Raw genomic sequence first — 13,324 nt, forward strand, 5'->3', positions numbered from 1 at the left:
CAGGTGTGGAACACCAGTCACATGTTGGTAGTGTCCATGTCTAGGATATTGTTGGTCTTGGAGGTGGTGTGTATGGGTTGATCCAGCCGAGTGGAGGTTATGAATCCTGGACAGCATTGGCCTAATGTGTCGGTACATGAGTGGCTATCCCAGTTAAGTGTGGGGTAGTGTCAGTCTCACATCATTAGTACCTGTCTGAACCCTACTGTCCAGTACACCAAGAAATGAGGTCTGGTAACCGTGGGGTATGTTGTTGAATCCATAGCATGTTACAATGTGTATAGCAGTTCTGGCCACAGTTAGTTGCACGTGGAGCACCTCTGATGCATTGTGCTAAGTAACTAGCCAGGATGTGTGTACAACATAGTGGAATATGGGAACACCTCAGCCGTGGGTGTGCCGATCCAGGTTACATGACTGAAAGGTGTGGTCTGTGTATAACCTGTCATTGCAGGTGTGCTCTGCAGAGCCTAGAGGCAGGTCCCAGTCACTGCAGAGATATTGAAGTGGTCCATTATAAGGAGTGCCTTGCCTGCGTGCGTCAGAGATGAAGATGTCAAGCATTGTGTCACATGACCCCATGTTTTGATTGCCTGTTCCCGTTCTGGTGGTGAATGTTATTGGAAACTGTGAAAGACAGGCAGTATAGAAGCAGCAAGAGCCTTACATGTTATCTGTACACCCAGGGCTGACAGGTGCAGGTCATCTGTGCCAAAGTATCGTGTTTTGTTGACCATGTCAGTCAAAGCGGACAGATACCAGATGCCTGTGGAATGACAGCAGAAGCATAGGCAACTGTTGAAGTGACACAGTCAGTTGTTGTACAGTGGTATCAGGTCCGGATTAATGCATAATGCTCCCCAGGGCTTAACCCATACCTTCAGGGCTACAAGACCGGTGAGCAATTGCATGTCCCTGCACATGTAGTCTGTGAAGTTACATCTCAGGGCAGTTGCACTAACATGGAGAATGACAGTCACGTTGTACCTGGTGAGGTGTGGCATGGGTGCATAGATTATGTTGCAGAACCAGTTACCCGACAGTAAGATGTAAGCGACTATCGCCTTGTGTAGCCTGCTGAGTGGGACATCAGTGTGACCGCCTACAGAGTCACCTATGACTGGTGTGTTGTATATGTTATAACACCCTATTGGCTGTATGTGATGGGCACACATGAGTCTGTGGGCTATATGTTATTGTTGTTGTGTTTGGTGATGGGGGCTGCCTTTGGTGCCTACACAGAGTATGGAGAGGTACTGCACAAGTTGTACTCATATGTGTGGCCTGTGGTGGTGGAGATCTTGTGAGACTATGTGATGAGTGGGGTGTGTTGCAAATGTTACACATCCCCACATGATTGTCAGGTTCAGTCAGGGTTTGTGACAGCATTACCCCCAGCATGGCTGCATATGTGCATCTCCCACAGGCTGTAGTGTCGTATGTTGGGAGGTGAGCATTGACTGTGTACATGAGACAATTACTCTATTGTCACATGTACACCATGTTCATCATATAAACAGGCAATAGCACTGGTATGTGACAATTGGACATGCCTGTATATACAACCATGTCTCACAAGATATGTGAGTTACGTGTGTACAACAGCTGTTGTACTGTAAGCAAGCTGGAAATGTAAGGACAGACAGTGTACTTGTGAGAAATGGTGTGGGATGGGTGCTATATTAATCAGTAGCTCATGAAGTGCTCAAGTTCTGAACAAGTGCTGAGCATGAATATACAATACAGATAGGGTGTTGGATAATATCAACCCACAAGTGGTGATGACAGTCATAATTGGTGGCACCATACTATTACCCTGCTGAGTATGGTCTGCAAGTCCATGAACCATTATCAATGTAGATGTTAGCAGTACAGATGTAGATGACAGTACGGATGTTTGACTACATGTACCTTTGTATGTCACAGGAGTGTTCTAACAGTGGCCTGTTGACAGAATCAATGCTACAAAAGGTGCCAGAGTGACATGTGCATATCACACCAGTGCCAGCTACAGTAAAACAGGGTTAAAGTGTTGTACACCTCACTCATTGTAGCCCATACCACACAGACAAATGCGAGGCATCTGTGTATGTAAGGATGTGAATGGCCATGACCTATGAGCAATAGCTGTCTCAGTGTTGTGAACAACATACAGAATGGGCTTTGTGGGCGAAGTGTGTGACATATGTGCACATTCTGACAGATGATATCAGCATTGTCACTGCTAGGTGAATATCCCTGTACCCATTAACTACCACCTAGGCTGCGGTCAACATTATGGACACTGTAAGGGATGGTGCTGTGCAGTTTACCTCCCTGAGTTGGTGACGTTTCCAGGCCTCTTAGGTAGTCATACAAAGCACCCATGTCATGACAGGGTGCAATCCATGAGCATGGAGATCATTGGACAGGCATACTCAGCACTCGGGTGACAAATATTGGATCACATATCACCTTTAAGGGGTATTGGCCATGCGTGGATGGGTGATACCAGCCTTCACAAGCCTCACCTCCACTATGCAGCATGATGGCTGCCTTGCATAAAGACATGTGCTACACTATGATGTTGGACATGCTACATGTACATATCCTGATCTGAAAGACATACGTCATGGATAGCCACCGTCCTACTACTAGGATCGTCACATGCTGGACAGATCCCTGTGCCATACATGTGACATACTCCCGCCATACCATGCAGCCCTGTCCATCAAAGCTGCTCATGTCATCTCTGTCATACATGGTAGATGTATCATCAACTGTCTGGATCAGTAATGTGGCACTGATGCACCTCGCGGTGGCAAAATGGCTGTCGGATACAGCTAGGAAACCTTGTCCGTACATGCTATAGTTGATAACCATCCCTGTGAATGACGTCCGACTAGCCATTGTCCCATGTCTATCACATGTGCAACACAGGCGATCCGTGGCAGGATGTTGAACAGCTGTACAGTGCTGTGTCGATGTTTATGGCAAAACACATACATGTAAAGGTTTCCATGTGTATGTGTGCATTGTCACTGCTCAAGTCCATTAAGGCAGTGTATGTGTTGATATGTGACATATACACAACATCAAGGTCAACAGCATTACCGTGGACACATCCTGGCATGTGCTGATAGGTAAGGACACCAGTGCAGGCAAACAGACATGCTCACATCAAGACAGCATTCATGTGGAGTATGAACAATGTAATGAGGTGACACACATATATGGCGATGATATCCAATGCAGAACGGGTGTTACATGTGTGTGACACAAACATGTCAGTCGTGTCCGTGTCATGATGATTTGCAAAGATAACTACGCAGATATACTAGATTTACTAGAAATGTATGTGCAGCAGTATCTCTGTATACCTCTGATACTGTGACCTGTCACCATCATTATGTCTTACAGATAATGCCTCGTTCACGCCTGCCAGCATACAGCCACCAGGAGGATGATGTCCTCATCCCCTACCTCCATGAGAACTACGAGGTGTTTTTCAGCCATGTGCCACAGCATGCCCAGCAGCATGATGACCTGTGGCAGGATCTTCACAGGAGGGTGAATGATGTGGGTGGCCATAACCACACCTACCAGCAGGTGCGCAGACACTGCACGGACTTGATACAACATGCAAAACAGCATGCCACTGCAATCGCCAGGGAATAAGGTGGAACAGGTGGTGGGCCACCAACCCAGCCCTCACTCACACACACCGAGGAGCTACTGGCCAGTCTGGGGACACCCTCAGAACAGCATCCACAAACACTAGCTGCCATCATGGAGGTGGGTGTCTCCCAACCAATGAGCCTGGAGTTGCCTGGTAAGTCAGTACTGCACATATGACTATTATATCCCATTTAGTTGCATGTGTCACTGTGCATTATGTAATGTAACATCATATGCAAGTTATGTTGACACACATGCTGCATACTACAGTATGCTACCCTGTGTATGCACACATGTGCATACTATATGCTATTGTACAGGCGAATGTGTTAACATGCACAGTGCACCCTGTGGCTGTCATACAGTCATGGATAATGTTCAAACTGCTGTGTCACCCCTATACAGATACCTCTGGTGTGCCGCACAGACATCAGTCCATTGCAGGTGAGACTGTCATCAGTATCAGGCATGTTAAAGCATAGATCTATTCACCATGTGGCCAGTTAACACTTGTACACTTGATGTTCGGCCAAGTCATGATGTACAGGTCGCATCACCCATCATTCACACTGGCTACCCATGTGCAATATATACAAACAAAATGATACACCGACATGAAACCACAGTATCTGTCTTTGCTACATGTGTGGACAGTTGTGCATACAACGGTGGAGGTGTTGTACAATGTAGGCATATGTACTATACATTGGAACAACACGTGTGGTACGCAAACAGTACCACATAGTGAGCTGGGATATGGGCAGCCCATAGGAGTCACCATTGTGTTATATGCCCCTGCAATGGGTGCACACATTGTGATGTGCCATCTGACATTCCCAGACACGTAGTGTTCTGGCTGCAATATTGTCACACTATCCAATAACACATACCCCACATACCAAATATACAACCCGTTGTCTGCATAGCCCTGTGGATGGTGACATATCTGACATCTATGGGTGTATGTCACATGGGACAACACAGACATTTGAGATAGATGGCCATCACAAACATTTGGCCAACACATGTTCACACATGGCCATGGGGGATGGCCAGAGACATGTAGCCACACAGTAGATGTGATGTGTATACTCCCTGTTGCACATTGTCCACACATGGTCCAATTATAGCCTTAGTTGACTGATTATACATTTGATGTGGTACACTGGACATCCTAAAAGCCTGTGCACAGCTAGTGGAGGTGTCACTTAAGTCTACCATATAAGATGTGTTGAACATCACGACTGTGTCATAGCATGACAGTAGTCACCTGTACAGCTTCCAGAGACATTGACACCACATCAGGCCACAGATACTGTACATTTCCCTTGCTGCTGTAGGACATCACCATTAGCTGTGCACCTCGTGTGTGTGGTACATCAATGTCATGTGGGACAAGTTGAATTGACAAGTCTGCCATGTGTGGACATGGTTGCCAGGCAGCTAAGACTCTGTAGTAGTTGTGCAGTGGTGTCATCTGTAGGTCTTCCAGTGACCTGTCACATGACACAGCATGGTTTGGTGTGTATACACCTCAGCATCGTGGGTCACAATCCACAGTTATGTCATGGGTATGCATGAAGTTTTGGCTATGCAATGTGTGCATATTATGCACTGTATAGCAATATAGATGCCTCGTGATGTCATGCAATGGCACAGTGTCTGTACTTCACACTGTATAGCAATGTAGATGACTCACACTACCCTTCCATGCTCATGCACATTTGATAAACATGCATTCTATCTGTAGGGCATACAGGCAACACTGCAATGTGATGCCCATTACAACGCTGTACATGTGTCAGGACACCATTGTGTCAGACATGTATGCATGTTAATGCACACGTCAGCAGATTACATGTCAAGGTCACATCAGTCATGTGTACTGTTAAACTGTTCTGGTCCACATGGTGTATCACGGGGATGCATGCTTACTACCATGATTGTGTGAACTGCATGGCTACTGATATGACACCTGCTTGCTGTAGTGTGCACCCCAGTGAGGTATGCTAACTAACACTATTAATGTCTGAGCTGCATGCTGTCTGCTGTATCACATGCATGCTGCATGCCGTCTGTCAAATCACATGCATGGTGTGTCTGTGTGTGTGTGTGTGTGTCTGTGTATGTGTCTATTGTAATTTAGCGTCTTTCTTTGCATTCACAGATGATGTAGGTGCGTAACCCTTCTGCGGTCCATCTGATGTTAGTGTCCCCACAGATACTAGCAGTGATGAACATATGCATGAGGTACAGGCAGGGTTGTCAGGGGCTGAATCTGTGCCAATGGTTGCCATCCCAGCAATGTCCCCCTCTTCCCCGCACACAGTTCTGCTGCCAACACATACCGCATCACCAGTGGCCATAGAGGAAAGACAGTCAGCGTCTGTTAGCGTGGAACAGGAACGTGTGGTGGCTACAGACAGTGTGACTCCACACCATGGTGTCAATGTAATGACTGCAGATGTGCCACACAGGCATGTGGCCGGTGCTGCTCGTAGGAAGACCTCTAGCAGACATGCACCTGCAGGACAGAGTGCAGCAGCTGGTATCACCAGACGCATGTTCCAGACTGTAATGGTGGCACAGGCACGTGCTGAATGGCAGAACAGAGAAAGGCAGAGGCTGCAGAGGGCTGCTATCCGTACTCTAAATGACAACATCCAGGCATTGGCAAATGCTCAACACCAGATTGCTGATGTTCTGGACAAGTGATTGGGTGACATAGTTGGAATCCTTGACCGTGGCATGGCAATCCGTGAGCGTGAGCTGTCTGTGCTGGAACATCTGGTAGGAGTGAGGTGTAGGCCACATGGACGTAGGCCAGCTACACCACCTAGTGCAGGTCAACTTGAGCGTGTCACCTCACATGGCCACTCCCATAGTGCCAGTAGCAGTAGCAGTGCAGCTGGTGCTGCGCTGTCCACACCAGGACACAGCAGGCCATGTGGACATGGCCCTGGATGTTCCCAGTGGGGACACGGTTCCAGTGGACATGTGTCATCAGACAGTAGCCAATCTGTACCTCCGCCTGGTAGTGCCTGTGCAACCCCTGGCAGGCACAGGTCACATGGCCGTGGCTGGACACAGTGAGCTGTACATCCTGGTCTGTACAATCTGGAGCTGTCAATAATACCCCTGTGTAGGCCTCACAAAAGGCAGAACTGTATGCACACATACATGCACACAGCAAACACATCTGTAGGGCACCACAACACCCACATGCATACTGAACAGACATGTCCAATCAGATCACTGGCCCTTACCCACACACATGATGTCATCCATTGGTGCAGCTTATGCCCCTGGCAAACATTATCACCCTGTGCATATGATGAAGCCTGTGCCACATCCCTGTCATCCACACCATCGGTGCAGGGACATGCTCAAATGGTCTGATGCACAGGGTGAACAGAATAGTGAGAGAAGTGTATATTACATTAGTTGTGTAAGAATAGTGAGAGAAGTGTATATTACATTAGTTGTGTACTGTTGACATGCACCAGACATACCATGTAGTACAGGTTTAGCATGCATTATTATATGTTCACAGTATGTGTCCCGGTAACAACAGTAATAGCATGTTGGTAATGATGCCCTGGTTCCCTCCTTATGGTCTACTTGCATGTGCCTACAGGTAGCAGTCTTTGCAGTCTCCCATGTGTAACTGTGGAGTACTCACAGGCATGTATGGCAATATCAGCATGCTATACATAGCCTCAACCTGACTGTTGAAAGGCTAACATACCACAGATGTCCACACATATACTGATCCAGAAGCATGTGGGATGTTTAATAGGCTACAGTAGCTAGAGACGTGACATCCATACCAGGTCACATCACAGGTATGTTGACATGGTGCAGGGGTTGTACACAGCGGTCTGGCCGATGACAACGTTAGAGGCCACTTGATAGCATGAGGCCTCACTGTGCAGCAGTAATACCCTGTCACATTACAGGAACATGCCCACCCTCACGGGGTCAACAACACTATAATGCACACTCCATAGTGTTGTGGTGAGGACTCCTGCCTATGTGGTAATCACCCTCACAGTACTGTGCACCCACACGATGTGAAACAGAGGAAGAACATGTACAGGTAGCCAGTATGGCTGAGACCGATGGCATCAACAGGGTAGTAGACTGCATCACCATGAGGGGTTAGGGATCCTGTGTGTTCTGTATGGTAGCATACACCCTCACTCCATGTGACAGACAGCCATACATATATACACACACACACACACACACACTGTGGAGACCACAAATGTCATTCACATATGGATAGCTGATATGTGTGTGATACACACACCACCCCTGCCTACGTCATGCTTTCCACACTGCAGTATGTACGGATCTCTACAACAGTGTACAGGGGTGTGTAACAATTGGGATGTATTCCCCACCATATGTGGCATATATGGTCACACAAACAAACACACATGGCAGTACTGTGAATGATACACCTGCTATATGATGATACGTCTGACAGACATGCAGCTGTATTGGCCGCATTATGTGTACCAACGCTACCTCCGGCAATTGTGCTGCTATATGCACACAGGAGGATGTAAGTGTTACAGGTGTCAAGTGACTTACAGTCAGTAACACCTGACCGCTGTGTAGGTTTTATGTCTTCACCGTCAAGTAAAAGTAACATAGCGTACTGTTTGCACATGTAATGGTAGGATGGCGTGTGACACACCTGTGAGCCATCCCTGGCAATCATCCATCTGCACAGGTGGATCACCACTTTATGTACACACGTCCATCCATACCTGATGTACATCCTACCATACTGTCAGTATTTCACCATATACAGGTGTCAATGACGGGGCTGCATTGCAACTGCATGTTGTAGTTAGGCACAGATGAGTTACATACATCAGCTACTGCACATGCATGGTAGCTGCATGCACACTACAAATTGTACATGTGTGTTGGTCCTACATGCCTGTCATGTAGCCATGTATGTATGCATTGCAATTGGTGGACATGTGTGATGACATACATAACACATGGACTGTTGTATGATATGATGGGTGTCATGGGTAACTAGTACAGAGGGAATGTGTCCTTGGTCAACATTGCTACCTCATGTACTGTTAGCATTCAACAGCCATGGACTCACCTTCCATTTGCGTGCGTGTGATTGCTGTAGCCACTTGTCTGCATGGAGGACAGCAAATGCTATGCTATGTACATATGTGTTGTGTGTGTGGTCCATGCACATATCCAAACATGTGTGTTCTTTGGTGTACAGCGACAGTCATCTGTCACAGCTGTGTAAGACCCAGGGCCCCTGTTATGTGTAGAGTCAACCTGGTTATGTACAGTGGTATCATTGCAATGCATATCACATGATGGAACCCTGTCAGTACATGTGTAGTCTGCACAGTTGCTGTAGACCTATGTACAGTCCACTGGTCATGAGTCACATGGTGTTGTGGTAATGTATGGCTGTGTATTGCTGGTCCAACAACATTGTGATGTCTGAGGGCTACATAGTAGACTGCGGTGTGTACCTCTGTGATCTGCACCTGAGACATCTGTGAAGGCTCCTGAGTGTGTACTGGTCAGTACATGTGAGTAGCCTTCATGTAAGTGGGGACAGTAACACCATACTGTGCCCTTTTGTGTTTAGAATCCTTGTGCATGCAAGACGGCCCTTTGCAACTGCTAAGTGTGTGAGCATGCCAAGTATGCCATTGTGTATATGGACACACAGTACATTCCACACTGCGCCCTTCCATGTTTAGAATCCGTGTGCATGCATGATGACCCTTTGCAACTGCTACGTGTGTGAGCATGCCCAGTATGCCGTTGTGTAGATGGACACAGTACATTCCAACCTGCGCCCTTCCGTGTGTAGAATCCGTGTGCATGCAAGACGGCCCTTTGCAACTGCTAAGTTTGTGAGCATGCCCAGTACGCCGTTGTTTAGATGGACACACAGTACAATCCAAATGGACGTGTGATACTAAGTGTGTGGGCATGCCCAATGACACCTTGTGTTGGTGATGTGCCTCTGTGTATGCGCATGGCAATTGACATCCTGTATAGCGATGGTGGTGATCCAGGCAACAGATGTCCATTTTCCACGTCACGATGGATGTCCACATTGAACACACTGGTAGACTGTCTTGAAGGGTGTACTGTCTGTGGTGCTTCCCGTATCTATGTAGTGTTGTTGTAGTGCTCTGTAGATAGGCAGTTGCCCCGATCACACCACTGCCGTGTGTTTGTCTACGTCTACCTTGGGACAGTAATATGCTTTTAGACTGCACACTCTATACATTCCCTATCGGCATCCTTGCCTTTGCGGATGATGTCATCCAACTAGAAGTATGCCTCTGGGAGTGCTGTGTTCACTAATCTCGGTAGCGCATTCTGTAACTGCATAATGCTGTAGTGTGATAAGGTAGTTAGGTGTATGTTCAACTCCCATTCCTGCCAAGTGTGTCCCTCTGTGTGTGTGTGTGTGTGTGTGTGTGTGTGTGTGTGTGTGTGTGTGTTTCCAGCTGCCTGGGGACAGAGTAGTGCTTTTAGACAGCTCACACCACATACATTCCCTATCGGCATCTTTGCCTTTGCGGATGATGTCATCCACTTTGAAGTATGCCTCAGGGAGTGTTGTGTTCAGTAATCTCGGTAGCGCGTTCTGGAACTGCATAATGCTGTAGTATGATAAGGTAGTTAGGTGTATATTCAACTCCCAGCCCTGCCAAGTGTGTGCCTCTGTGTGTGTGTGTGTGTGTGTGTGTGTGTGTGTGTGTGTGTGTGTGTGTGTGTGTGTGTGTGTTTTCAGCTGCCTGGGGACAGAGTAATGCTTTTAGATGGCTCACACCACATAAATTCCCTATTGGCGTCTTTGTCTTTGCGAATGATGTCATCCACCTAGAAGTATGCCTCTGGGAGTGCTGTGTTCAGTAATCTCAGTAGCATGTTCTGTAACTGCTTAATGCTGTAGTGTGATAAGGTAGTTAGGTGTATGTTCGACTCCCAGCCCTGCCAAGTGTGTGTGTGTGTGTGTGTGTGTGTGTGTGTGTGTGTGTGTGTGTGTGTGTGTGTGTGTGTGTTTCCAGCTGCCTGGGGACAGTGTAATGCTTTTAGATGGCTCACACCACATACATTCCCTATCAACGTCTTTGCCTTTGCGGATGATGTCATCCGCCTAGAAGTATGCCTGTGGGAGTGCTGTGATGCCAGAACTTGGTAGCACATTCTGTTACTGCATAATGCTGTAGTGTGGTATACTAGACAGGTAGATGCTCGATTCCAGGGCATGGCAGGTGTGTGTGTGGCAGTTATACTGTATGTGTTGGTATCTGTGGGTGGCTAGCTGCAAGATGTGTTCAGTTTGTTTTGTTGCTGACCTATATAGTATCCACAGCCCGCATATTCTGCCAAGACACTGGGTTGTCAACACATACATTCGCCAATAGGTCTGGTGAGTAACTGTCAGCAGCCCTACTCTTACCCTTGCTATGATCTGACCCATGTGATGCAACATAACACACGTGCCTTGATATTAACAACACTACATGATGCAGGTGGCACATGTAGTTTCCTTTCCATTCCTGTCTAATGCATTGCTTTCATGTGGTTCGCTGTTGTGATATAAATGCCATATCTACATATGTGTGTACATGTATATGTGTGTATGTATATATACATATATATATATGTCCATGTATATATGTATACAAAAAATATACTTGATATATGTAGATGTAGAGGTGGACATAGATGTGAACATATGTCTGGGGACATCAGCACTATTGGCTATTTGTGCCGGATGATCTGTACGTGATAACCTGGGATCTATGTATATCTGCCATGGCATGATGTTAATGCACATCGTCTGTGGTGTGCAGGGCCACGGGTTGTAGTCATGTAGACACTGGTTATTTTGTTGCTGGGAAGACCATGGGACATCGAATATGGTGATGGAAAGGCACCTGTTGCCAGTTGTGTGTGGATCTGAGCGACACTGAGCAGTGACTAATATGTTGGAGGTTCGGTATGGGTCATATAACTATTCATTAGAAGACTATACTATGTAGATGACGTTGACTATGGTGTATCACATTTATCACCAGGGTGTGCTGCTGGTCCCTGGAGTGTATGTGTGTAGTCAGCCAGGTGCAGGTCTCGAATATAGTTGACAGCATGGGAGGGGGGGTCAGACATACTGTACGTACATTGCAGAACTGTGCCTCGGGAGTGCTCCTGCCTTAGCACACCTAAGCTAGGGGTGTGTCTAAACCTGCCTGGTGATGTTGGGAGGGATGACAGCAGTGGTGGGGTAGTCAGGGTGTACAGGCTGCACAAACAGGTGTTGATCAGCACAATCAGCTGATGACATGGCCAGCCCGCACATGAACAGTACATTAATGCGAGCAAGCAGCATACACACAGGTTTCATCCACACTCTACTCCAAAGGTGTATACCTGCAGGGACATTTCACGACACAGTCCAACCAAATGACACGGGCTGCAGCAGGCAACATATACCAACATGTGCAGGAGGCTGGGGCAGTGAGTATGTGTATGCTGCCGAACAACCCTTACTGGTGTGACATAAGACTTTATAGACCGAGGGTGACTTACCAAGGTCTACATGGGCTGGGGATGTTGGAGCACTATGGGGTGGACAGAGACCTCCTACAGCAGCTTGTTGACCTGTGCCTAACACATCAAACAGGCCAAGGGAAATGCATCACAGTGGATACCATGGGATGTGTTGGCCTAGGTGTACTAGCCACAGGTACCTCACACAGCACAACTGGGGATATCATGGGTATCTCACAGGCATCTGCATCCAGAGTATTGCACCAGTTCACAGGTGCCATGTCAACACATGCTAGTGAGCACGTACAGGTCCTCCACACACGTGATTAGTGGACCAGCAATATTCATCTGTTCAACTACATGGATGAGTACCCTGGGGTACTGGGTGCTATAGCCTGCACACGTAGCACCACCCGGGGAGCAGGGTAGGGTCTACAGTCAGTGCAGGGGCATACCCTCCAACAGCTGGGCCATATGCGATGGCCAGGGCAAGAGATTTAATGTATGTGCTGTCTGCCCTGGCAGCTATGATGTGTCCGATATATGGTGTTTGACACAGCTGTAGCACACCAATGCCTATATGGACATCCCCTACAGTCTCCTAGTGGGGGATGCTAGGTAAACACTGGTGTAGTGGCTTATAACACCCATCAGTAATGCAGACACACCTGAACACTCACACCATACTGAGGCGGATGGACAGGCAAGACATATACATGTGCATGTGTTTGGGATGCTCGGTTCACAGTTCTGGTATCCGGACACATCTGTTGAGGCTCTGCAGTATTCACATGCATACAGGTTGTTATGGTATTTGCTATGCTTCACAATGTTATCCTGCAGTAACAGTTGCAGCAGGAACAGCATGGGGCTGGGCCACACAGCCCAACACCACTGCCAAGGCCTGTACAGACACAGTGTGACTTGGTGAAGGAACTACCTGAGTAGGGCACAGTCGGTGAAAACCCGTGCACAGTATGACCTGCCTTGGCAAAGAGGCAACACAAGGCATATGCACTGACACAGTAGGTACCCACGGATTTCCCCTCTCTGACCCGCGCACAGTACAATGGATGCCAAACATGACAGTACC

The sequence above is a fragment of the Protopterus annectens genome, chromosome 3.part0 (assembly GCF_019279795.1).
Source record: "Protopterus annectens isolate FY-2018-M chromosome 3.part0, PAN1.0, whole genome shotgun sequence".
Lineage (NCBI taxonomy): Eukaryota > Metazoa > Chordata > Ceratodontiformes > Protopteridae > Protopterus > Protopterus annectens.